Below are 25,194 nucleotides of genomic sequence, written 5' to 3'. Positions count from 1 at the left end.
TCATTTGAGGCTTCTTTTAGTTTCAGAGAACTAAACTAGGATCATACATGGCTTTTGTTGGGTTAACCTGATTGCAATTTTAAAGGTGTCTATTTAGTAAAGGACTGAATTTCCCGAGTTGAGTGGCCTAGGGCCCTACAACTTCACAGGTCAAAAGGGCAACACTGAATCTGAATAAATATACAGGATTGGATTCTAGAACCTGTTTGATTCTATCTGCCTGGAATTTTTTGATTCCTCAAGCTTCCTTCCCATTGGTCTATCATGTCTCGCTAGAAAGTTCTAGAACTATACTATCTACTATGGTACACAGCCAGTGGCTATTTAAAGTAATTAAAAGTCACATCAGGGGCTCAGTTTTCCATATCTGGTGAGTACAGGTATAAAAACGTGACATGAGTAAGGTAGTTTCTATTATGTTGATCTGTTCTAAAACATCATGTCGTGCTTCTCTGTGGCATGGAAAAGAGAAGTTGAGATTTGGAGGAAAAGTCAAGCAAACAGAAAACAACAATTCATTCAAAGCATTGATTTATTCTCCTTAATGTCCTGCCTTCTTCAGAGCTCAGGATTTTTCTAGCATTAGATCAGTGATCTCTCTTTTTTTTTCTTTTTTCAGTGATATTTCTTTCACTGTTAATATTACATTAATAGTAGTTGCTATATTGCCTTCCCTAGTTTCTTTTCTTAAAAAGCCTGTTTGAGGGCTGTGACTTGTGATTAATGTCCTTTGCATTGTCCATACATTCCTATGTGTGATATATTGTGGCTTACAAGCACATCAAATTATTCACGCACAATTTTATAGTGCTTTTCAATGATAAGGCTGTTACAAATTCTTCTCTCTCTCTCTCTCTCTCTCTCTCTCTCTCTCTCTCTCTCTCTCTCTCTCTCTCTTCTTTTTAATTGCTAAAAGGGTACTTTTAAAAATTCAGTTGTTTATTAGTCTCCAGTTGAATGTGAGACACTAAATTGAGCCAGGACTTGAAAGCAAGGACTGTAATTCCACAGTAGCCCTCTGCAGAGTGACCCGCTATATCACTGGACACCTCACTACAACTTTAAAGTCATTATCCTCTCCTCCTCCTAAAGCTACATCTTTGAATCTTAAATCCTTAGAACATTTTTTTTTTCGCCTTTGAACATTCTTGCTGCAATCATCTGTAGATGCCCTGTTCACATTGATATTTTCTTTGAAGGATTCAGGTGAGTCTTCTAGTCTCCTTGGTACCACGTGTGCTATAATTTCTTGTGATTTCCCTATCACTTCCTGAATCCTTCAGTTCCAGAACTATCAGTTCCTCTCCCACCTTCCCACTTGCAAAACTGTCATAGTCATAGCCTAGATCTTGCCATTTTAGTTCTTGTAGCCATTCCTCAATCAATACTTCAAGCATACTGTTCTTCAACTTTTGCCTCCTATCTTTCTTCTCAACAGTCTTACCTCACTAGTACTACACCTAGTACAAGTAACCCACCCTTTTTCATAAACCATTATTTCCTCATATTTACTTCTTGCTTTTCTCCATACATTCCTTTGCCTCTCTTATTCTTCTAGTAAAAACAACCAAGTTATGATCTCTCAACTCATGATATACATTTCTCTTGAGAAAATCTTGTTGTCATTTTATCTTAAATTTAATACTGATAACTTGAAATAATGTTTAAGTTCTGCCAAGCATTCAGGTTACATTTCCCTAAAATATCCATTCTCTGTCTCTTAGATTTTTGTCTCGTGCATTATTATTTGGCTTCCAACTTATAAACCTTTTTTTTTTCTTGTCTTCATTCTCACGTGATAATTCAGCATCCTGCTTGACTCAAAGAATGAAAACAATCAGAAGAGAACAAGTTCTTCTAAACTCTGTATCCAACTACTGTGTTTGTGCTTATTTCTTCTTGTCTTCTGGTGCTATGGGTGCCCTGTCTGAAGGTCAATCAAAGGTCAATCCTATTCCTTCTGTACTTGATTAATCCATCTCTTCTTGCCCAGTCAAGGTCATTGTTCTGCTACCGCTCTCTTTTCGGACTCACATAGTTAGGATTAACTTCGCTATTAGATTATTCTCTTCAGCATGCAAAGATGCTATAATGTCTCCCATCTTTGAGAAAATAAGCCCTTTCCTCCTCCCCATATCTTCTCATAAGCTACTTTTCCATTTTTCTTCTACCTTCACACCACCAATTCATCTCCTCTCATTCCCTCTTGAACTCAATTCAGTCAGGCCTTTGACCCCACATTACATTAAATACTGGAAGTCATCAATGATTGTCATGTTGCTAAATGAAACGGTCAATTCTCTGTCCACATCTCACTGGAAGTATTGGCAGTGTTTGACCCACTTTATTACTCATTCTTTTTGAAAGACTTCCTAGTTCTACTTGGTGGCACCGCTTTCTGCTTGTTTCTTTTGCCGGTTCTACTTCATCTTTAAAATGGAAAATGCTACTTACTCAGTATTGGAATCTTCTATCTTCTTTTCCCCGACACTCAGTTCTGTGGAGATCTTATCAAGTTTAGTGTGTTAAATAACACGAGAGGCCAAGTATTCTCCAACTTATAACTCTAGCTCAGATTATTTTTTATAGAATTTTCATATCGATTAATTACTTTTTAAGACAAATAACTTCACACTGTCCTGTGTAAAACTTACCTCTAATCGTCTCTCTTCTCCCTCTGGACTTCTATTTTATTTTGACAGCTTTAAAGAAAATTTCCCCATAACACACTGTATCACTCACAGCACCACTCACACTTATAATTCTGAATTTGTGCAGCTCTGATTAATGTCTGTATCACAAGGAGACTGCTATCCCTTGGCTATTTTTCATCATCATATCTTTAGAACCTAGCACAACGCATGAAAGAGAAAAAGTAAATAAATAAATAAATATTTAAGGAAATAATAAATAGAAGTTAAGTTTTTAAAGTGACATTATGAAAGTGTATACAGGCCGATAGGTATTTGAAATAGTCTATGTCTGGTTTGGAAGGTGTTACTGATCTCTCAAATATTCTTTGAGTGCCAGTTCTTCATCTTCTAATTGAGGATGATGACTATATCAGATTCATAGGGCTTTTCAATGAGTATTTAATAATATGGCAAGTGTAGTAGGCAGTGAAACCTTAATAAATGTTTAATATGTTGTTATGGTGATGATGATGATGATGCCTTGAGTTAGCAGGACTCTAAGCTCAGAGGCAGGGGACTAATACTATTAGCTCAGGGAGTTTAAAAAGGACTTCTTAGAGGAGATCACATTTCAGCTGGCTCAGAAAGATGAGCAGTGGTTTGTTATTAGGAGATGGAAGGGAAGGTGCTAGCTTAAAATAAGCAAGTTCAGAAAATACCTTGTAAGCAAAATGTATTTAGTGTGGGTAAGGGAATTATCTCACAGTGGAAATTCAAAAAACATGTTCTTTGCGTTAATTTTAAAGGCTAAATAGTTGGATGTGTTTTTCTTTAAGTGGTTATAGTATCATTTTATTCTAAGAGAAATAAAAATGTAGAAAAATAGGGGTTGGGGGTTTAGCCCAGTGGAAGAGCGCCCACCTGGCTCGCACAAGGCCCTGGGTTCGGTCCTCAGCCCTGGAAAAAAAAAAGACATAAAAATGTAGAAAAATATATAAAACTATAGAAAAACATACTTATACTTTATAGGTTCCCTCCTCCACCTTTGGAAACAAATTCTGTTGTACTTTTGACTTTCAATATTTCCTTCCAGTTGTTTTTCTATATGTACAGGCATTTTTATATAGGTATACTCTAATGTATAAATGGTTTTGCATTGTCTTCTTTCCCTGTTAATGTCCTGTCCTAACCATATTTGACTAAAATAGATGTGAACTGGGATAGGATTTGCACTACTTGCTATATATGTTATTTCTAAATTACTCTGTCCTTAAAGATATCATTATAAATTTAAAAGCTGAGATTAGTTTTATAAAGCTAAATGAAGCACTAGAATCAATATTCCAATTCAAGTCTGTTTGACTCCAAAGTATATCCTTATAACTCTTAAAACCTTTGTCATATTTCATCACTGCATTAAGAATATTTCATTGTGTGAATATACCCTAGCTTACTTAGTGATTTCTGTATTATTGGATAACATGACTGTTTTCAGCTTGTCACTTTTATAAATGCTGACTTATGAGCATCTGAAGAAATGTCATTGTCTATATTAGGAATATTATATTGCAAGAGATTCCTAGAATTTATTATTGGATCAAAAGGCATGAATTCTTAGCGTATTGACATTTTGCTTTCCAGAAATACCCAGGGCATTTCTGGGATTCTATATTCAATTTATTTCATTGAAAAAATTTCTTACTTTTGATTAATGGACCACAGATAGAGTACTTTATTGATTACCTTGTAATGAGTTCACTACCATAAATGATTCAGAGCAGAACATTCTTTATCAACCTATAATCCACAAAACAGTTACTTACCATAAAATTAATAATTACAGAAAATTGATCTGATTGTGTGTCTAGGTTAAAACCTTAGGAAAACATAAATTCCTTTTAAAACCCAATAAAATAACGACAGCTCTAAAAATGACATTTGAAGTAAACCCCCCCTTTCCAACCAATCTAAAACTGCTTCTGATCTCTGAATGAGAAATATGTTATCATTTCCCAACACAGCCAAGTTTGCCCTTGCCCATTTGCTCAAGGACAAATATTACTGGACATACTTTCACGCTGACAGCCATGGAAATATATCCAAATAGACTTCCCAGGCTCTCAAGTGTTCTAAATTTATCTCACTCAGTTTCTTTGGTTTAGGGACTAGTTTGGAAATCTCACAAGGCCAACTTGTCTTCAGTAATTTCTAGTGCTTCTTGTTTGGGTTAGGCTAGAAAAAGCTCAGAAACACTGCTAAACTTGGTGCTTGGCAGCCACTGCCACATACGAAGAGGAATAAGTGAAGTGTAAAACCTAAAATACCAAAAGTCTTTGACATTTCAAACTAATTTCAAATGTAATACAGGGAGTAGCCAATCCTAACATCTGTATAAACCAGCTGTGTGGACAGTGTTATATTAATAAAAGCAAGAAGAAGTATTAATGGGATAATCGATTTCTGTAAACCATTAACATTCATTTTATAGACCTGATATCCCTTTGTGAATGGAGCGATGTAATCTTAAGGGGGAAAAGCCTATGCATTCTTTCCTATAGTTTAAAATGGTGTTAACACTTGTCAGAATGAACATTGAATGTATGGACCTACAAAGAAAAGTAGGATTGTGATATGAGCTAGGAATTGTTACTGAAAGACCAGGGTTGAAATTGTGGTTAGACACATACTTGGCACATAGTCTAGTTAAGGTTTACTCAAATAGTCAGCATCTTATTTCCTTCATTTGCAGGATGGAAATGACAATATTTACCTTCCCAAATCACCCAGATGATCAACTGAGATAATATTCATAAAAGCACTGTGAAAAATCTAAAGGCCTGTAGAAACATAGGTGCTATTTTTAGCTTTTTGCTAATTGCAAATTAAGCTAAGAATTCCTGGGATTAACTGAGTGGAAAGTTCTCATGGAGTTTAAGAAAAAATGTTATCATTTAATTTTGGTAATGAAACATTGTTAATTAGGTTGGGATAGTGTGTATGATTATTTCCTAGGTTGAGAAGCTCAGACAGCTGTTAATCAATTGTCCTTCTCCTCCTAACACTTCCAGTCAGAGAAAATGAAATTTTCTTATCCAAATGTACCTCTTAAGTGATCGGAAAGGCCAATTTGTTAAATCAATAATATGGATCTAATCATAGACTTAAGTATCAAAATGACATGTAAACATAGGTAAGAAAATGACTGAGTCCCAAGGATATATTTAGATATTCTACTGTTTCTCTTATCCCAACAAAATGATATCACTGTGAATACAGAGTTTGGCAGAGATGATGGAATAAGAAATTGTTCCATGCTTGGGGAATTTCCTGGCAAAATGGATACGAAGGGAAACTCCACAGATAGGTGTTTGAATCTAAATCATTGCTAATACTGCCTCTCCCAAGCCCAGCTGGGTGGAAGCATTCATCAACAGCATCTTTTGACATTTATGTTTCCTTTCAGAGTCTATGTATGCAAGGCTGGAAGGAGATTTTTGACCAGGTTTCTGATATCTTTAGCTTGAGTGTTCAGGTTTCTTCTAGTAATAGGCTTTTATTCAAATATCTGTCTATGGATAGTTGTAGTCAATGGAAATTGCTAGTAACAGAGAAATGGACTGGGAATGGCACTTTGGAGAATGGAACAAGTACTGGTATTTATTCTGCCAGTGAAGATACAGTTTAAACATTTTTTAAGACATCCAAATGCATAGCTATATCAGCTACAATCAATTTTTAAAATTTTATTTTTCTTCTCCCAAGATTTTGACTAGTTTCAATAAGATTCATTTCAGGAATAATTTTTTCCATGCACAAATTAAAAGCCATCTTTGGTCGCCATATGATTGTAAGATTTTTACCTTTGACTTTAAAAAAAAATATGAGCACATTCTAATAGTTAGAAATTCTGTCCTCATAGAGCTAGGGGAGTAGTTATTCTTAAATAGGTATAGAGTTTCAGTTTGGCAAGATTAAAAAAATTATGGAGATTGATCGTATAACAATGTAAATGTGCTTTATATTACTGAATTGCACACCTAAAGTGGCAAAGGTGGTCAATTTTATGTTATGCGGGGGGTTTAAACTATAATTAAATCGTGTTTTATAGGTAATGGAATAAAAGTGGAAATCTTCTTATTCATATCCTAACCCTTCTTTCCTCCCTACACTGGCTTGGTCTTTTATGATAGACGTTAGCAGATCCAAGCTGTAAAATAACCTTGAATGACATTGTAGTTTTTAGGAGAAAGTCAGTCACATGTTGATCAAAGTTAAACTTCTTGGGACTGAGAGTATGTCACAGGGGTTGAGGGCTTACTTAAATTAACATAGTATAAGACCCTGGAATCTGTCCTCAGTGCTAAGAAACAAGACCAAAAAACGAAAACAACAAAAATTCTTAATAATGAATCCTGCTGAGAAAAGTGATGGCCACCTCCACTTTTTATAATCAAATCTCAAGCATGACCCACAATTGAACGTGTTTTTGTGTTTGTGTTATGGGATGCATTTTTCTTAAATGGGGACAATTAGAATATTAAGAAACACAGAGCCACAAATAGTAAGCATCACAGAGGGCTTTGCTCTTCTGCAACAGCTCACGCAAGAGACTCAAGTTAATTTCAGATAGTCATATAATTAGTGAATATGTTGTTTTATATATTGGCGTGATCTCCATCTACCTATTTGCTGCACATTAAGGACATACTTAGAGGCTTGTGTTTGGCTGCCTGAGTGGATCTGCTTGAATAACTGTTGTGTGTCCTGTTCCTTGTTCTCTGTGAGTCATACCTTCCCCAGCTCTGTGTTTTTGCCAAAGACGGTGCACAAACAAGTTGTTCATTGTTGAATCTGTCAGGAGATCCAGGACTTGAAGCTGCTACAAGCTTCAGATATCATTCAATTTTCCTCTTTCTCACTGGTGTGTGTGTGTGTGTGTGTGTGTGTGTGTGTGTGTGTGTGTGTGTGTGTGTGTGTGTGTGAAGTGTTTTGGAGACCTCAGAGAGGATTTCTTGCACAATTTTTTTTTTTTAAAGAGAGCTCTGTCTGTGTAAATCTTCCCTTAAAATAACAGGTATTTTCAGGTCTGTTCATTTGTCACTGGAGTGAATAAATATTAATGGGGAACTGCAGTTCATACCTACTTCACAGCAGTGTGCTCATTAGACGCATCCTGGAGTGCGAAGGGCAGGGTGGCAGCCAGGAATGGTATTTGAATTTCCAGGCACAGGAGAAGGCTGCATGAAGAATGAGCAAGGGGTGGAGGTAGGCAGGGTGCATACACTGAGCTGACTGGACTTGAAGCATGGCGGCCTTTGCTTGGAAGTGCTCCTTGTCTTTAGAGGACTTATTAGATATCACTCTTTTCTGTTTTATTTTCTTTGTGATGATCTTTAATTAGTTGTAAGAATGATTTCAATCCAACATGACAGTTTGAGGGTACAATGAATTTTGATCTTTGTCACCTCTTTCATCATTCCTTTCCATTTCTCCTAACCCCACCCATGTGCTCAATTGAGCTAGTTCCTCTTTTTTTATATGTCTGCTGAGTGTTTTGACTGCATTGCCCATCTCTTCTAGGAAGTGTTTGATTTCAAGACAGTAGGGGTGGATTTCTGGCTGCTGAATGAGGAAACTTGAAACTACTTTGTTCATTAAATTAAACATATGTATCATATCTCTAATCTGTGTCTGTTCTGGGCAAGGGGAATGATAGCAGTGGAAACATAAACAAGCCAGAAAAAGCCCTAGACTGTATAGAGCTTCAATGTTAGTTGAAATGACTGATCATAAAAATTAGACATATAAGCAATGATTGTGCATTAATAAGTGTTAGGATGACCCACTGAAAATGTATGAATACTTTAAAGGTTAATGATTTATATTGTTAAGTATGTACCGATGTCCACCTTTGCCCATGGAGACATTCTGTTAATCTTCTGTTTCTATTTAGAGAAGTCTAAATTTAAAACACGGTCCACCAAGAACAAGATGATTGCCTGGGACTACAGGCATTTCACTAGTACCTAGAATTTCACATGGATAGATATTATTGAGTGAAATCAAGTTGAATTTTTAAAGCATTATTTATGTTTTAGAATTCCTGTCTGGTTTAAGGTTGGAGAGAGAGGGAAAGAAAAACAGTGTAATGCTGAAAATTCTGTTGCTTGTCATCTGTTCTATTAGAAATAAATTAATGCTGGCAATAGTATACATAAAGAAATTTAAAGTATTAAAAGGCAAAACTAAGATAAGTTCTGTTCTTTCAATGTGTCCCCTGCCCCCAAATCTTGGATTAGGAACATTTTTTTTTTTTTACTTATTACAACTTATTTTTGAAAGAGTTTTTAATGATGTCTCATTCATAGCCATTATTGGATTAAGAATTTAATCTACAAACTAATAAGTTGATGATAGTTGGAGGTGGGCTCTGGGAGATTATTAAGATTAAATAAAATTATGTTGGAAGTGGAACTGTGGTTCAAAGTGATAGAGTGCTAGCCTTGAGCAAAAGCGCTCAGGCATAGTGCCCAAACCCTTGGTTCAAGCTCCACAACTGACACACACACACACAAAAATGATTTTGTTATGCTGCTATCATGATGGCATTAAAGACTTGAAGTCAGAGTCTCATGCTTGCTCTACTGGTGCTCTACTACTTGAACCATGATACTATCCTGGCTTTTTGCCAACTACTTTGGAGATAGAATCTAAAGGGCTTTCTGGAGCTGAGCCTCCTGAGTTGCTAAGATGGCAACCATGAGCCACTGGTGCCAGGCTAAGACCTTAGTCTTTTAAGGAATTTTCTATTGCCTTACAGACTCTCATGAGTCTGAGGAACAGGGAAAGGAGGTGCTGTCTTTCAATCTCTGAAAGGTGTAGTGTGCAGTGGGGCAGGGAACAAAACCACCAAGCTCTGGCCTTAAGGAAGCATGGAGTACAGCAGAAAAAATAACACCTAGTAAAAATAAAGAGACTCCTCTTGTGAACATGGCGCATCAGAAACAATGACAGGTCTAGGCAAATGAGCCCAAGATTGATGGTACATGGCCTAGAGTTCTAAAAGATGGCATAAGTTCTGAGAAGAATTTATATGGTGGGTTCGTAGTCAAGAAAATTTTCTTCATTTTTTACGAATAGAGAGATGGAAGAATTAGCAGAAACCTACGGATGTACACAGTCTGGGCTATTGATTTTGAACTAACATCAATTTAGCTCTAGGCTCTCAAACTAAATGTAGATATTCAACTTCACTATCATTAAATAAATGCACATAGCAATTTTTAAAATGATCACGTTAATAAAGATTTAAGTGATAATGTTCAGTGCTGACCACAGTTAAAAACCAGTCTCATGACTGATCAGAATAAACATTGTATAATGTTTTTGCAAAGCAAAAGTAATACATATTATAAGCTTTGAAAATATCACACCCATTCTAATTCTAAGATTCAACCTTAAAAAAGATCTAGAAAAAGGGGAAAATCACTGTATGCAAACATACCCACTACAGAATTATTACAAGCATCAAAATTTTGGGAATTACCTAAATACCCAACAACAGAAAGATGAATTAAATTATGTGCATCTTATGAAATCTCCATGGGATATGGAGCCAATAAAGCTGAGACTTATAATGATGCTTTGTTATAATGTTAATATAAAAGCTTACTTTTGATTTCCTATGAAAGAAGCAACTTCTAAAGCATTAATATTGTGGTTCCATTTAATTAACAATTCAGCACATTGTGCCATATGACATCCAGTACTGTGGATTTTAGCTTTAAATATGCACCGTTAATTAATACCATTGCAACTATGTAAAAATAATAAACCCAAAACTTGCACAATAAAAATGACTGGAAAGAAATGCATCATTTCATTAACAATGGCTATCAGCAGTGGGATGTGTGATTATTTTCTTCCTTTTTCTTTTTAAAAATATGCACAAATTAGCGTTTATTACTTCTAGAATAGACATATGGACCTCAAGCCTGAGGGTTTTTTTTTTTTTTCCTTAAAAAGCAGTCCTGTTTTCTGTTCTACTAGTGAAGACAAACACTCTTTGGTAAAAAGAAAGCCTAGAGCATTGACTTCATAAATAGGCCTCTAATATATTTTTTTTTAAAGCCAGAGACCCACAAATTCATAAGGTTGAAAGGTCACTGCTTCATGTCATTGCCACTTAGTCCAGAACAAGTAGACAATTATTTATTGAGTGCCTACTATGTGTGAAGAGCCCAACACATTCATTCCCTACCTTCCTCCCACTGATATGTGTCCTTTCAAGCAAAGTGTCCAGTCTTACCTCCTTTGCATAGACTTTTCAAGTTTCCTCCATCTTCGTCTTCCTCCATTCTATACAACCAGCACCAGGTGCCTTCTGGATCAGGGGTCATTCCTTCTAAGCTTTCTAAGAAGAGACTAGATCTTCAGCTCTTAAGTGTCATTGAATTAATAACTGTATCAAAGGTAGTATTTTAGGTGCTCTGGAAATACAGACAATAATACAAGAAATGGTAGTTACCCTTAAAGATCTTAGGAATAATTGTAATTCCAAAAGCTAATTAGCAGTGCATATTTAAAAACTAAAAAAAGACAGCAGTAGATGACACATGGTTCAATGTACTTGGGAAGTAAGTGGTAACTTGTTCCCGATGCTTTAAGAGCAGCTATCTCTCCCACATTAGAAGTAAAAAATATTAAAAATAAGATAAGATATGAAATGACTTGGGTTCACTCTTTCATATAATTAAGTGACTTGCTTTTATTTTATAATTTCTTTCTTTCTTTCTTCCCTCCTTCCTTCCTTCCCTCCTTCTTTCCTTCTTTCTTCTTTACTTCCTTTGCTCCTTCCCTCTATCTTTCTCTCTCTCTCTTCCTTTCCTTTTCTTTCTCCTCTCTCTCCTCTCCTCTCCTCTCTTCTCCTCTCCTTTCCTCTCCTTTGCTTTCCTTTCTGTCCTAGGGCTTCCTTTCCTTTCCTTTCTGTCCTAGGGCTTCCTTTCTTTTCCTTTCTGTCCTAGGGCTTGAATTTAGGGCCTTGATGCTGTCCTTCAGCTTTTTTAAAAAATAAGGCTAGAAACACATGCATTTATAAGATTATTTCTTTGTTGCTTTGTATGTCCCTCCCCCACAGTGTAACCCCCACTTTCACTATATTTGATGTCAGTATAACATGTGGAGGAGATGGGGACAAACAAGTCGTTTAAGGATTCAGGTGGACCTGTTGCAACAATGAGAAGTACAAAATGTCATGTCAAAACCAGCTTTACAATGTCGGTGTCGGGGGGGAGGGGGGTATGATTGGGTGGGGGGAGGGGGGTATAATTGGGTGGAGGGAGGGGGGAGGCTGGGAAGGGAGGTGAAGGGTAAACAAAGGAGGAGGCTGCAATGCTTGGTAAGAAATGTATGCATTATCCTGCCCATGTAATTGTAACCCCTCTGTACAGTATGTTCTCAAATAAAATAAAATAAAATTAAAAAAAAATAAGGCTAGCATATTAGCAATTGAGCCACAGCTCTACTCATGATTTTTTCCCCCCTGGGGGTTAATTGGACATAAGAGTCTCAAGGACTTTCTTACCTGGGCTAGCTTCCAATCTTGATTCTCAGTTCTCAGCCCCCTGAGTAGTTATAATTACTGGAATGAGCCACCTGTGCCCAGCTCCTATTTTATAATTTTTAAGTAGTAAAACAATAAGCAGTTTAATAATTGTCTCTTCTACATACATAAGAAATTAGTAAGTAAGCTTTTTACTCTTTTAAAAACATTGTGTGTGTGTGTGTGTGTGTGTGTGTGTATGTGTGTGTGTGTGTGTAAGTAAGCTGTTTACTCTTTTAAAAACATGTGTGTGGCTGGGCCTGTGGCTCACGCCTGTAATCCTAGGTACTCAGGAGGCTGAGATCTGAGCATTGTGGTTCAAAGCCAGCCTGGGCAGGAAAGTCCATGAAACTCTTATCTCCAATAAACCACCAGAAAACTGGAAATGGCGCTGTAGCTCAAGTGGTAGAGCATTAGCCTTGATCTGAAGAGCTGAGGGACAGTGCTCAGGCCCAGAGTTCAAGCTCCACGACTTACAAAAACAAAACCAAAAACCAAAAAAAAAAAAAAGTGTGTGTGTGTGTGTGTGTGTGTGTGTGTGTGTGTGTATGTGTGTGTGTGTGTGTGTGTGTGTGTGTGTGTGTGTGTGTGTGTGTGTGTGTGTGTGTGAGCACTGGGGTTTAAACTCAGGGCCTGGGTGCTGTCCCTAAACTTTTGGGCTCAAGGCTAGTAGTGTTCTACTACTTGAGCCACAGTTCCACTTCCAGGTTTGTTTGTTTTGATTGTTAATTGGAGATAGGAGTCTTACACACTTTCCTGCACAGTCTGGCTTTGAACTGTGATCATCAGATCTCAAGCTCCCAAGTATATAAGCATGAGCCACCAATGCCTGGCTGCCTTTTATACTTTTATCTTCAGGAATCTCTCAGTTGACTTTAAACTAGACGAGGGGCTAGAAAATTTAATGTCTCATTTTAAATACACATTTCTTTCCTGAATTACAGGGGTAAGCCGCAAATAGCCAGTCATATTTCTTTCTATGCATTTCTAGGTGCAAATTCTATGTATTCTTGACAGGGAAAGAATGAGCTTCCCTTTCTTTTTTCTGGGAGAGAGTTTATATATTACTGTGTTTATTCTTTACAGAGTATTTTGCTTAGCAAAATTTTTAGATCATCTCAATTTATCTTCCTTCGTCCTCCATCACTCCAGCAGAGATACCAAGGGTATAGTTCTTAACCTTTCTATTTTTTTTTCAATGTAAATCACATCAAGATTTCAAACTGTATTTTTAAAAATTTAATAGACAAGATATACTATACTTTCATATACCACTCAGTCAATACATGTCTGATTCCTTCCTTACTACCATAAATAAAGCATCACTTAGGTTGAATATATCTATCCATAAATATTCCTTGAATAATCTAGATATGGACATTTTTTCATTATATGAATAGGGTATTTGTAACATGATCTTTCCAAATCTTGGATGCTAACGCTAAACTAACAGGAGTATAATTGTTTCAAGCCTGGCTGGGAAAATGTATCACGCAGTTCAAGCAATTAGGAAAAGGCATCAACAAAGAGAAATCACTCCTAGTCGAAAATTGTAAATAATGAATTTTATTCAAACAAGCAAGACCTTGAATTATTATAAAGTGAGCATCAATTATATATCTAGCTTAATATTTTATCATAACATTTACTTTGAGGATGGCAGTAAGCTGCACTCCAAAGAATTAATTCCCATGCCCTTGTGGGCTTGGACTCCTCACCTTCTCTCTAGGTGAGGGCCTGTGGATGGTGCCTCTTGTTAAACCCTGAGAAGATGAGGTGCTGTTGAGCTGTGTGGGAGCCCAGAGAGCTCATGAAAGCAATTGTAGCACAGTGAAAAATTTTTAGTAGATATCAGAGAGCCTCTTATAGTGCAGACAACATTGACAAACTAGACTTCCCAGGTTGCTACGGAAATTGGACACAGAGCTCTCCCTGAGGTGGACATGAAGATTCAATGGATTCTTTGAGAGATATTTTCTAATCCTGGAGGACCTGTTATATGAAAGGAAGAATATTCCCCCCCCCCAACCCAGAAGCTAGAATTCAAGTCATAGGTAGAAAATCTGGTAAGGCAGATTTTGATTTAACATTTATATAACCCATGCTTTTCCATGGTACTTAGGGAGAGCATCAGTCCTATTTTCAAAGCCTATTTTCAAAGCTGTGGATTTGGAGCCTGTGACTTCTGTTTACCATAGTCCCACATGCCTCAACGGTTCACTAACAACACCAATCCTAGCAACACAGTATTGTGATCAGCACCAAGGAAGAGAACACATAATAGGAGGTTGTAATGACACGTGCTCATGTTTTGTGGTTCCTGCTCTTACTAGTATACTGCTTCATAGAGAATTATAGCCACAATGGCATCAGTGAAACATTTTCTTTTTTCAGCTCATGATCATCTTTCTCTTGAGGATGTCTGGACTTCTCAGAATTTTCTCAGTTCTGAGAATCCCATAGGACAGGGTGGTATGCATAAATCTCCTCAGCTACTCTTTGGGTCCTGCCACTTGTGAGCCACTACCTACTTCCTTTATAGTCCTGATTTACTCCTGCAGCATCTACTGTTGACACCCCTGATTAGTCAGAAACCTTGAGCCACCAGTTGACCACATTTCCTTCTTTCCTACCCAACTTGCAGCCTCATCCTATTCTTTGCTCAAGAAAGAATCCAGTGCTGATATGCTGTTGACTGTCGACTTGTGTCTTAATTCCTGAGTTCAGTTAAGAATACCCACTGCTCCTAATAGTTTTATATCCCTATGATTCTATGCCTTAGAGTATTTAATGCTTCAAAAGACTCAGTAGTGAGTCCATGGGGACCAGTGGGAAGTATAGAAGACTGATCATGCAGTATATTCAAAATGGCCTTACCGTCTGGCACCATTGTATTATATCTTTGGGTCTAATCTGTGTTTCTTGAATGTCTTTTCCATTGGTTAGCCAGACAATATTTCAATACTCCACTGGCTTAAGAGACATATGTGAATTTTAGGATTTCCTTACTTCACTTTCTAAAGAATCCTGATATAGATAGAAAACTTATTAATTATTAAGATTGGCTTCTAAAGTGGAATGAGGCAGCTTGACAAAGAGCCTTCTTCCAGTGGAAATACACAGAAGCTCAACAGCTGTGAAGATGCTAGAGAGATCCCGGTCCACAGAGGAGGGACCACACTGTGGGCTGAATATTCCATAAGGCACTTCTCAGCTATGATATTTTAATACTTTTCCAGCAATTCTACTACTATGTTAGTGTCCTTGGCTGGATAAATAAAATAAATGAGAGCCTCAGGAGTGAAAAAGAGGGAACAGATGTACTCATGTATACACATAAATCTAGGCAACACTATCTAATGCTTCTTGGTCAAGAATTGGTTTATTTCCTTCTGTAGACCACTCTCAGTGATTACTTAACACGGAGAAAAGATGTTTAGCAGTCATTGTTCCAGCCAGTGTTTTCAACCATAAGCTTAAAAGTGGATACGTGACTCGGGAGAGTTGCCACTTCCTATTTATGTATTATGCTACAAGATACCCCCACAAATGGAGAGCAGGGCCCATGGCTTAACTTGTCTTGTGGTCTCGAGGATAACAGCTCTTTTGCTCAAACATAGAAGATGCTCAGTTAATGACTAGAATCCATTGTTTCATCCAATGAGAGCAACACTCATTGTGCTAAGGTCTAAAATGGCTCAGCTCTGACCTCTGGGGCTTGAAAAGTCTATTTTTATTCTAAAGAGACAGGATTTTGAGTTGTGTAGGATTTGAATTTTTTTTGTGTGTGTGGTACTATGCAGCTCTGAAGTAACATGGCTTAGAGCAAATAAAGTAAACAAGGAAGGAAAAAAGAATCCTGCATTCTGTTTCTAGTCCTACTAATTTTTAGACAAATAGTCAAGGATAACTGAACTTAAATAGCTGTTTTCTTCATTTGTAAACACCATTTAAATTGAACCATAGTGGTATTATTTACTTAGTGAAGGACAGAGATGTTTATGTGCCATACTCCAAAGGTCAAACAGATGGGACCATTTTAGATGGAAGGCGCATTGTGGGAGTCTTGCTTTTGTGAGCTGCATGAATTCCCATGGGGCCTGGGGACCTGCTGTGTACCCAGCAGGAAGCCAGAAAGTCTTGTCACGGTGATAAATACTGCATCATTATATAAGGCCACATTGAACACAAAGAGAAAGCCTAGGAAAGAAATCAAAACAAAACTTCAGCCTTATCTCTAGGAACATTGTGTGACTGTAGATTGGTCACTTTACCACTTTGATCTCTAATTGATTCATCAAGGAATCAAAGCACAAACTAATGAAAACTATGGAAAAGATGATTGAGCCCAGGAGGTCCCAGATACACTACTGAGAAGGGTATGACAGCCAGAAACTTCTGGCTTTCTACGTTTGTTCTCCTACAAGGGACAGGATTAGAAAAATTACTATGGACAGTGCGAAGTAAGGTGTTTATTAGAGTTTTTTTCAGATATATTATGTTCCAATTAGAAAGACCTTAAAGATATTTTACATTAACCTTTTATAACTAGAAAAAGGAAGTCCTGAACACCGAAGGTAAACTCTTCCAAAGCAGATTTGCAAAGCCATGAACAAAGGGACAATTCAAGTCTTTTGTTTTGACCCTAGTTTGCTTGGTTTTCCATTTCAGCAACACCAATATTCTTACTCTGTTCGCATCTTAGTTTTAGAAAAGCCTCATCAAGGTATTTCCACTTGTCTGTAGGAATAAAATAACTCAACGAAGGATTTAGTTTCATGAGCATACTGTGTGCCAAGTAGGCACTATCTATGGATGAGCATTGGTAAAAAGGAACTTGACCCAAGGTTGGCTGCTCTAGGTGTAGATCCTATTTGCATTGCTTCACATTGCTTCACATTAAGCAATCTCATCAGTCAGGAAAATCAACATGTTGTGAAAAATATAAATGTGTATAAAAACAAGAGTTCAGTTTATGACTCATTCCTATGGTGACCTTGTTTTCCTGCAACCCAAAGAACCATTTCCTCTATTAGGCATTAATTGCCATGAATTTCTTCTCTTGTAAAATAAACAGACTGGGTCTTGAAATAGATTTTTTTCTCCCATGAACCCTTTATTTATTTATTTTTTAACTCTTCGGGAGAATTCTGGTGAACTCCAAGACTGAAGTGTGAGGGGCTTCACACAGAGGAGGAATGGAAAGAACATTTGCCCCCACCAATCTCTAGGGCTGTGCACAGAGGTGCTTGTAGTGTCACAATCCAGGGAACTGGGTGTGAAATTCAAGGCCTCAGGTCAGCAGTACTACTTTTGCAAAAGATTATTGGGTTATATGCTGAGCCAATGCAGAGCTGATGATCTATCGGTGGAGGAACCATATGTGAATGCTTGGATAAAGAACAGCAAAGAGAACTGGAGTCTAATAAGAAGTTTAAGAAGGGTTCCCTTTAGATACCTGTTAGGAAATACGGTCTTGTGAAACTCTTGCTATTGACTTCTTTGCTAAAAGTACAGTGATTTGAACGAGATGAAATTAGCAAATCTGTGACTCTGAGTTTAAACCTGCTGTGTGTGCCTACTGATCTTCCTTTACACTGAGATTTTCATACAGACTCTGTACAAGAGAGTGAAGAGTGAGAATCCCCCTACTAACCGGGAAGACGAAAGACAATCAGGTGACAAGGTTCCCATGGGAGCAAGTCATCTCTCCAGAAATGATTTGCTTCTGCTCTATAGCATGACTCCTCAAAATCTGATTTCCAAAACAAATCAGGCCATCCCTGAAAAAAAAAAAGCTTACCAACTTTCCAGCTGACAATTAAAAAGTGCCCCTGTCTGCATGCATCTGATGAGTGAGTATCTAGGTTATGGAAACAGAGATAACCCTCTTTCCACTGTAATGTCTGTGTTGATAGGCTCTGTAGGGAAGATTAATTCTTAGTGTCATCATTCATGAATAACAGGGAATGAAAAACAGGAGGAAGGAAAGCAGAGAATGATGGGCTATGTCCTAATGTTTTGGTAATATTTTCAAACCTCAAGTACTTCTACCAATCAGACCCTGTCATTTAAATTTAAGACTGTAATAACATTGGTTTACAGAAATATTTTCACCGTGTGACTTCACTTATCCACGATGCCAGAGTTTAAGAATGTGTGTAAAGAAAATGAGAGGAGGAATATCATGAATGACCAGCAACAGCTTCTGAAAAGCGAGCTTAATGGTAAATAAAAAAGCTGAAAATGAGCTGAGGTTTTCAAAAAGTACTAATTAAAAAAAAATGACTTGAGCTGAGAATGTGGCTTAGCGGTAGAGTGCTTGCCTAGTGTGCATGAAGCCCTGGGTTCAATTCCTCAGTACCACATAGCCAGAAAAAGCCAGAAGTGGCACTGTGGCTCAAGTGGTAGAGTGCTAGTCTTGAGAGAAAAAAAAAAAAAAAAAAAAAAAGCTCAGGGATAGTGCTAAGGCCCTGAGTTCAAGCCCCAGGATTGTCAAAAAAAAAAAAAAGACTTTACAAACCCAAATTCAGAGGAAGAATAGTAATGGAGCCCTAAACTTGGCACAAATAGATAATCTCACAGAGAAACTAGAACTCTGATTCAATTATAGCTTCTCTCTTAAAGGTCTTCACATTAGAAAGGAACAAACAACTTGAGCATGGTGTTGAATGCCTGTATTCTCAGTTATTAAGGAGGCAGAGGTAGGAAGATCATGAGTTTGAGGTCAGTTTGGGCAAATTTAATGAGATCCTATCTCAAATGAACAAACAAACAAAACCTCAAAAATGCTTGCCTAGCAAGTGAGTTACATTGGGTTCAATACCAGTCACCCACCCTCTCAGAGTGAAGGTCTTCTTTTCCAAAATTCTTTTGTAGTCTCCAATTCTATATCCTTTTATACCTTTGATGTGCTTGAGGCATTTAAGAACCAGTAAAAGTAGGTTGCAGTTGCCTGCTTTGAAACATTCTTGTTTATTGGTGTGTCTTTCCACTTTGGAATGTGTGTATGAGGCTGAAACTTCCATTAAAGATCAGCTGTACCATAGAAACTGAATATATCATCAATTAATGTATGTATATATATATATATCATTAAATACCATTGTAACAAAAAATAACCTTTCTTCCCTCTGCTTATTTTTCTAGAGTACAAATATGATTACATGACTCTCATGATTGAATCTCCAGTGAGTTTCTCCCAGTCCTGATCCATCCAAAACTGGTAGCTTCAGACAGTATCAAGTACACATTCTCAAGACCTTGCAAAACTGGAGTAGGGGATGCTGAAGCATGGGGTAAATGGTGTGTGTGTGGGAACAGATTCTTTAGCCTCCCAGCCTAATGAATGAAATCTGGCCCTAAGGTAGTTATGAAGTTATTTATCCTTGGCTTCCTGACCTGGAGAATGGGAATCATAATTTCCTGTTATGATTGTTGTCTTGTAAGAGCTATTATCTTAAGTATTTTAGAATGAGGCCTGGGATATTATAAATGCCATATGGAAATTTCCAAAGTAAATACAAAATGCTAGTGCTTTTGTCTACAAGTCTGCAAGCTTTCATTCTGCGTGACTCAGAATGGCCTTAGCATTGTCTCTTCTGTGATGGCTTAAAAGATCCTCAACATTCCTTTAGATACTCCTCATACACACTGTCAGCTAATTGCATGCCTATCAGCATCACCCCAAGTATCAGCTGTAATCTAGTCGCCTTCTCGCTGTAGACTGATCACTGCTATTAAAGGCATGGACCATACCTTAATCATAGTCATATAAGCAGAGACTTGGAGTGTCTGACATCCATTAAATGTATGCCGCATATATAAATAGATGAATGAGCAACAAGGAAACACTAATGGATAAGAATCAGAGCATATACGTATGATTCAATGCTTACCTTTCCTTCAAGATTAAAAACAAATCCTTCTCTGCTGATTCTACATGAAATCATAGTCCTCCTCTTCACTGACAAGGAAGCTAAATTTTGCTTTATAGAATTTTAGATGCTTGATTGATTACCCCTGCTAAGTATTCACCAGTCTTATTCAATATATTGAAATCAGGATTTAATTCAATACAGATTTATTGAGTGCCTTTCTGGGTTAAAGCACTGTGAGGAATATAAACATCAATAAAAAATGGCCCCTGCCATATAGAGGCTTACAGTCTAGAAGAGATAAAAACATCCACAGGAACATCAAAAAATGTGGGATGTAGCAAAAGTAAAAGACTGGAAGTTCTAAAAAAGAGGGATTTCGTTTATTACTATTTATTTTCTAAGAATGTACTTTTAAAAAGTAAGATAGTAGTTCCTAATTAGATCATCTCATTTTGACTTTTATTAGTACTATCTTTTTATGTTAGTATCTAAGTTGTTGTACTCATTGTGCTAGAAGAGCAAATTGGTGATTATACAATCTGCAAAACACTCAAAATGCTATTTTACAGCAACCCTCCTTCTTTCCCTCCCACCCTTCCTTCCTTTTTTCCTGCCTTCCTTCCTGCCTTCCTGCCTTCCTTCCTTCCTGCCTTGCTGCCTTCCCACCTTGTTGCCTTCCTTCCTTTCTTAATTTTCATACAAATTCTGTTTCCTTTTCTTTTGACTAAGCCTAGATTAATTGCTATAATATTTGGGTGACAGTGTTTCTTCTATAAGATGACAGAGCTGGAAAGAAATTCGGAGATGACCTAGTACATCCTCTCATTTTTATTTATACTTTTACAGCATCGGGAGATGAGATAACTCAATAGCAAAGCTAGTTAGTAGAACAGCCCAAAGAAAATATGGATGGTCTGATGGGTAGTATGAGGCTTTCTTCCATTATCCACGCTGCTTTGAGAATAATTTTAGACTCTAGGAAATGCAGTTCTGGAGAAGATATTTATAACAAGTCTCTGGCTCATTTAACATGCTGTTGTTTGGGATATCCAGCTGCACACTTTTGTTCTTGTCAGTAATAAATTATTTCCTGACAATTTGGTTGACAAACGGGATCCCAGCCTCAGTGATTTGCACTCATCTTTTTTTTTTTTTTAATGATCAGGTTAACTGTTCTAAATAGTCTTTTTGTCCTTTACTTATCTTCCAGCATGGAAAAAAAAAGATTTAAGATCACCAATAAAGGTGTAAATCACACACAGAGACAGAGCTTTGTTTATATAACATTTAGAGTGAAGGTACCCTTTTATGAGCTTTTGTAATCCAATGGATATTCTCTGAGCTCCACAGAACCTCTCCTGTGCCCTGAAACTAGCTAAGTTTGCTTTTCTAACTTCCCAGTGGGCCAGGATACAAAGTACATGGACATTCAAATGCTGGAAAAGCAAAACAGAATCAGGAGGTGGGGGTGGACAGGGGAATGTAAGGGTGGCCAATAAGGATTCGTTTACAACTCATATTTCTCTATTGAAAACTGAGATCTCTGGTCACATTAGGGTAGAATAATTAATAGCAGCTGTAGGTGGGAAGGTTTGAACATGCATCTCCCCAGGCAATATTTCCTTTGGTATTCTCTGTGGGATGTAAAGTATTGACGTTGAAGATTATACTTGCAGTTTCTTTAGTTAGATAGGTAAACTAAAATGTATTTATTATTTTTCTTTACCAAAAGAGTTCTGTATATGTCTTCAGCTCACTGCTGTGTGGTTGTGATATTTGCTTGTCACAAAGGTTGGTGATTTCAGGGAACACACTCCTGCAGTGAATGACAACGAAGTAATCCTGGGTTGGCACCATTTCAGCTGCAAAATGGCCTCTCCAACTCAAGAATCCTTGGCCTGATTAGCGAGGAGACATCAGGAAGGATGGTGTATCTTTCGGCTTCCATTGTTAATAATAGCAAGATAATGAAGAGCAAGATGATCTTTGAGATGTTTGAAGGTCTTCATAGTACAAGCAATTAACAAGTGGTAATTTAAGAGATAATAATAATTTAAAATAGTGAAAGAGAATCCAATATATTTCCAAATTAATGAGCCCAAAGGAGAAAAATGGGAATATTTCCATATCGATCTTCGTAAAAGGGCAGATCACTTACAAGGGCACATCTTCTGAAGTAAAATATTTCTCTAAGATCTTTGCATCCCTTTCCTTTCCTGAAGGGTTCTCTTTTTTTCCACCAATGCTCTTGTTAAGATAAATAGAAATGAAAAGGGTATGAAAGAGCTATTAAAATAATTACAGAAGTTGAAGCCATAAATTATCTGTTGATTCAGACTGTCAGCAGGTAAGCCAATTGCTTCAATGTTAGGACTAATTGGCTAGACTAGAGAATTGGCTATGAATGACTTCAGACATCTGGATCAGATGTAAGCCATCAGCTTGACTAGTGGGATCCAACCTACACTGAATATTACTCTCATTTGAGCCACAGACATTTGGTCATGTGTTATTGCTGTTTTGTGAAGACTGTTTGCCAATACGCTGTAAAGCATGAGAGATTAAGCACACACAATATGGCACAATGGTGGGTATTGGGATAATAGTGATCAACATCCGGAATGTCTCATCTGTAAGAAAAATAGTCACTTCAAACCCTTATCTAGTTAATGCTTACCATGGACCAGGTTCATGAGCTAGTAGCTTGTTTTTAATTGCTAAACTTAAGAAAAAATACCTATTTAATCATTTTTGCCTGACTCCAGACTGTCCAAGGAAGATACTAGCATCCCCCTCAAGGTCCCCATTTCATACTCTGTGTGAAAATGTAAGACCAGAGAATATTATTACACCTTCATATCAAGCATCCATATATTTATACATGAATGTATTGTCTAAAAAGAATCAATAATTATGTTCGAGTAGAGAGGAAGTATGGGCAATTGCAGTCATAATATTCTATGTATATACAGATGAAAATGGAGAACGATGAAAGGAGGGACAATGATCAAGACACATGGTAGTCACAAACTGACATATTAAATTAAAACCTTTTTATATAACTACTTAAGGATAGTAATAATAAGAAGGAAGGATCTTCTAGGATCATAAAAGTACTGACTCTAGCCAAACCAGTAAGTAAAGTTAGTACAAGTGATCATCTTTTGATTTAACACCCAAACTTGAGGGTTTGCACAACAATGGTTTACACTCTGTAAACATTGCTAATTGGATAAAATATGCCAAAGGTCTCATTGTCTTCATCTTATAATCAGCAAGATATGCTCAACATGACAACAGGTGTATTCTCCAGATAAAACATCTTTTATCTTTCATTTGAGATCCTGATAATTTTGTACACCAATTATCCCTTTGAACTTTAAAATTATATTAGTACCAAATACATTTATCTCTCTGGTTGCCAGAAAAAGGATTTCTACTGCAAAACCAAATACCCTAAATATCTAAAACCTACAGATTTTCAAATGACCACTTTTTCCTTTCTTTTCTTGTCTTCGTGTGTGTGTGTGTGTGTGTGTGTGTGTGTGTGTGTGTGTGTGTGTGTGTGTGTGTGTGTGTGTGTGTGTGTGCATGCATGCGCCAGTCCTGGGACTTGAACTTAGGGAGCTTTATTTGCTCAAACTAGTGTTCTACCACTTGAGTCACAGCTCCATTTCTGGCTTTTAGGTAGTTAATTGGGGGAAAGCCTGCTTGGGCCAGCTTTGAGTCATAATCCTCAGATTTTAGCCTCCTGAATAGCTAGGATTACAGGTATGAGCTATTGGCTACCTGGCTTTGTCAACTCTTTTTAAAAATGGGATTATTGGTCTGGGAAGGTGGCTCAATGGTAGAGTGCTTGCCTTGCATGCATGAGGCCCTGGGTTCGATTCCTCAACACCACATAAGCAGAAAAATCTGGAAGTAGCACTGTGGCTCATGTGGTAGAGCACTAGCTTTAAGCTGAAGAGCCTAGGTCCAGTGCCCAGGCCCAGAGTTCAGGCCCCACAACTGAAAAAAAAAAAAGGATTATTGTTGATACTTATAAATATATTTGTATTTATTTTCTAAACATTGTAATGATCATATTAAACATAACTGTTTTTGTGACTCAGGTATAATTATAAATATCAATGTACCAATGTATTTGTGGCCCATTAAAAAGAATGGAGAAGTTTTTGCTTTTGACCAATCTTGATATCATCTCAAACTGCTGTATTTTATTTGTCTGCTTTTAGTATTTTTTCCTGTGGGCTGATCATTCTTGTCATTTTGGAGTTGTCTGATCTATCGCACAGTTCAATATTTTTCTTTAAAAAATATTTTTTCACTTGTGAGTTTTAATCTGTGATGGCCTACAAAGTACACAGCTAATATTCTTAAAATTTTTGTGAGGAGAAAATGCTTTATGGAATGCACATGGTTTGCTGTCTGCCTGTCAGGAAAACTACTTTCTGTAACCCAGAAGTCTTATTTATCTATATAATGGAGGGACAAAAATCATTTGCTTTTAGATGACACCAGATTCTTTTTATAGGGGATTCCTTGATATCTGCATGAGCCTGCCACTAATATTCCAAGTGCTTTGCTACCCTGGGGAGAGTGAAATGAATGTCATCATGCAAATTTAGTACACAAAATGTACATACATCTGAGCATGTATTTTCAGATAGTTGTGGTATGATGAAAATGTCTCTGTCAAGAAAATGAATGCTCAAAGGATTGATGCATAAATAGTGAGATATATGTTTTGCTTCAATATTAACTTGTACTGTTTTTGTTGTTGTTGTTAGAGTAGTTTCAATAGCAATTATCCAATCACCTGTTTCTGTTTACTCATTTTAAAACAAGATAGTTTAAAAAGTTTCATTAGCACAGAAACCATACATGCAATAAAAAAATAGTGATGGACAATTTGCTGTCAGATAAGAGTGATGTAAAAATTCAACATATATACAAGAATGGGACAATTCCATGAAATATCTTGTTGAGTTTTTATTTTATTCTTTCAGATTTTGTTAGTTTGTGCCAGGTCTGGGGCTTAAAGTGTCTGGCCACTGTCCCTGAGCTTTCTTGCTCAAGG

General features: G+C 37.0%; 1 long non-coding RNA gene across 1 annotated transcript; it reads left to right on the top strand.

Annotated features, from left to right (window-relative positions):
• The first annotated feature begins 290 nt into the window (after positions 1–290).
• Positions 291–19,713, top strand: LOC138818960 (uncharacterized). The gene is made up of 3 exons (XR_011369280.1): positions 291–370; positions 18,340–18,461; positions 19,384–19,713. It is a non-coding gene; the product is annotated as an uncharacterized lncRNA (long non-coding RNA).
• The last annotated feature ends 5,481 nt before the right edge of the window (positions 19,714–25,194 follow it).

The sequence above is a fragment of the Dipodomys merriami genome, unplaced genomic scaffold (genome assembly GCF_024711535.1).
Source record: "Dipodomys merriami isolate MVZ:Mamm:240054 unplaced genomic scaffold, mDipMer1.0.p SCAF_8, whole genome shotgun sequence".
Taxonomy (NCBI): Eukaryota; Metazoa; Chordata; class Mammalia; order Rodentia; family Heteromyidae; genus Dipodomys; species Dipodomys merriami.
This window is presented reverse-complemented; position numbering and strand designations above follow the sequence as displayed.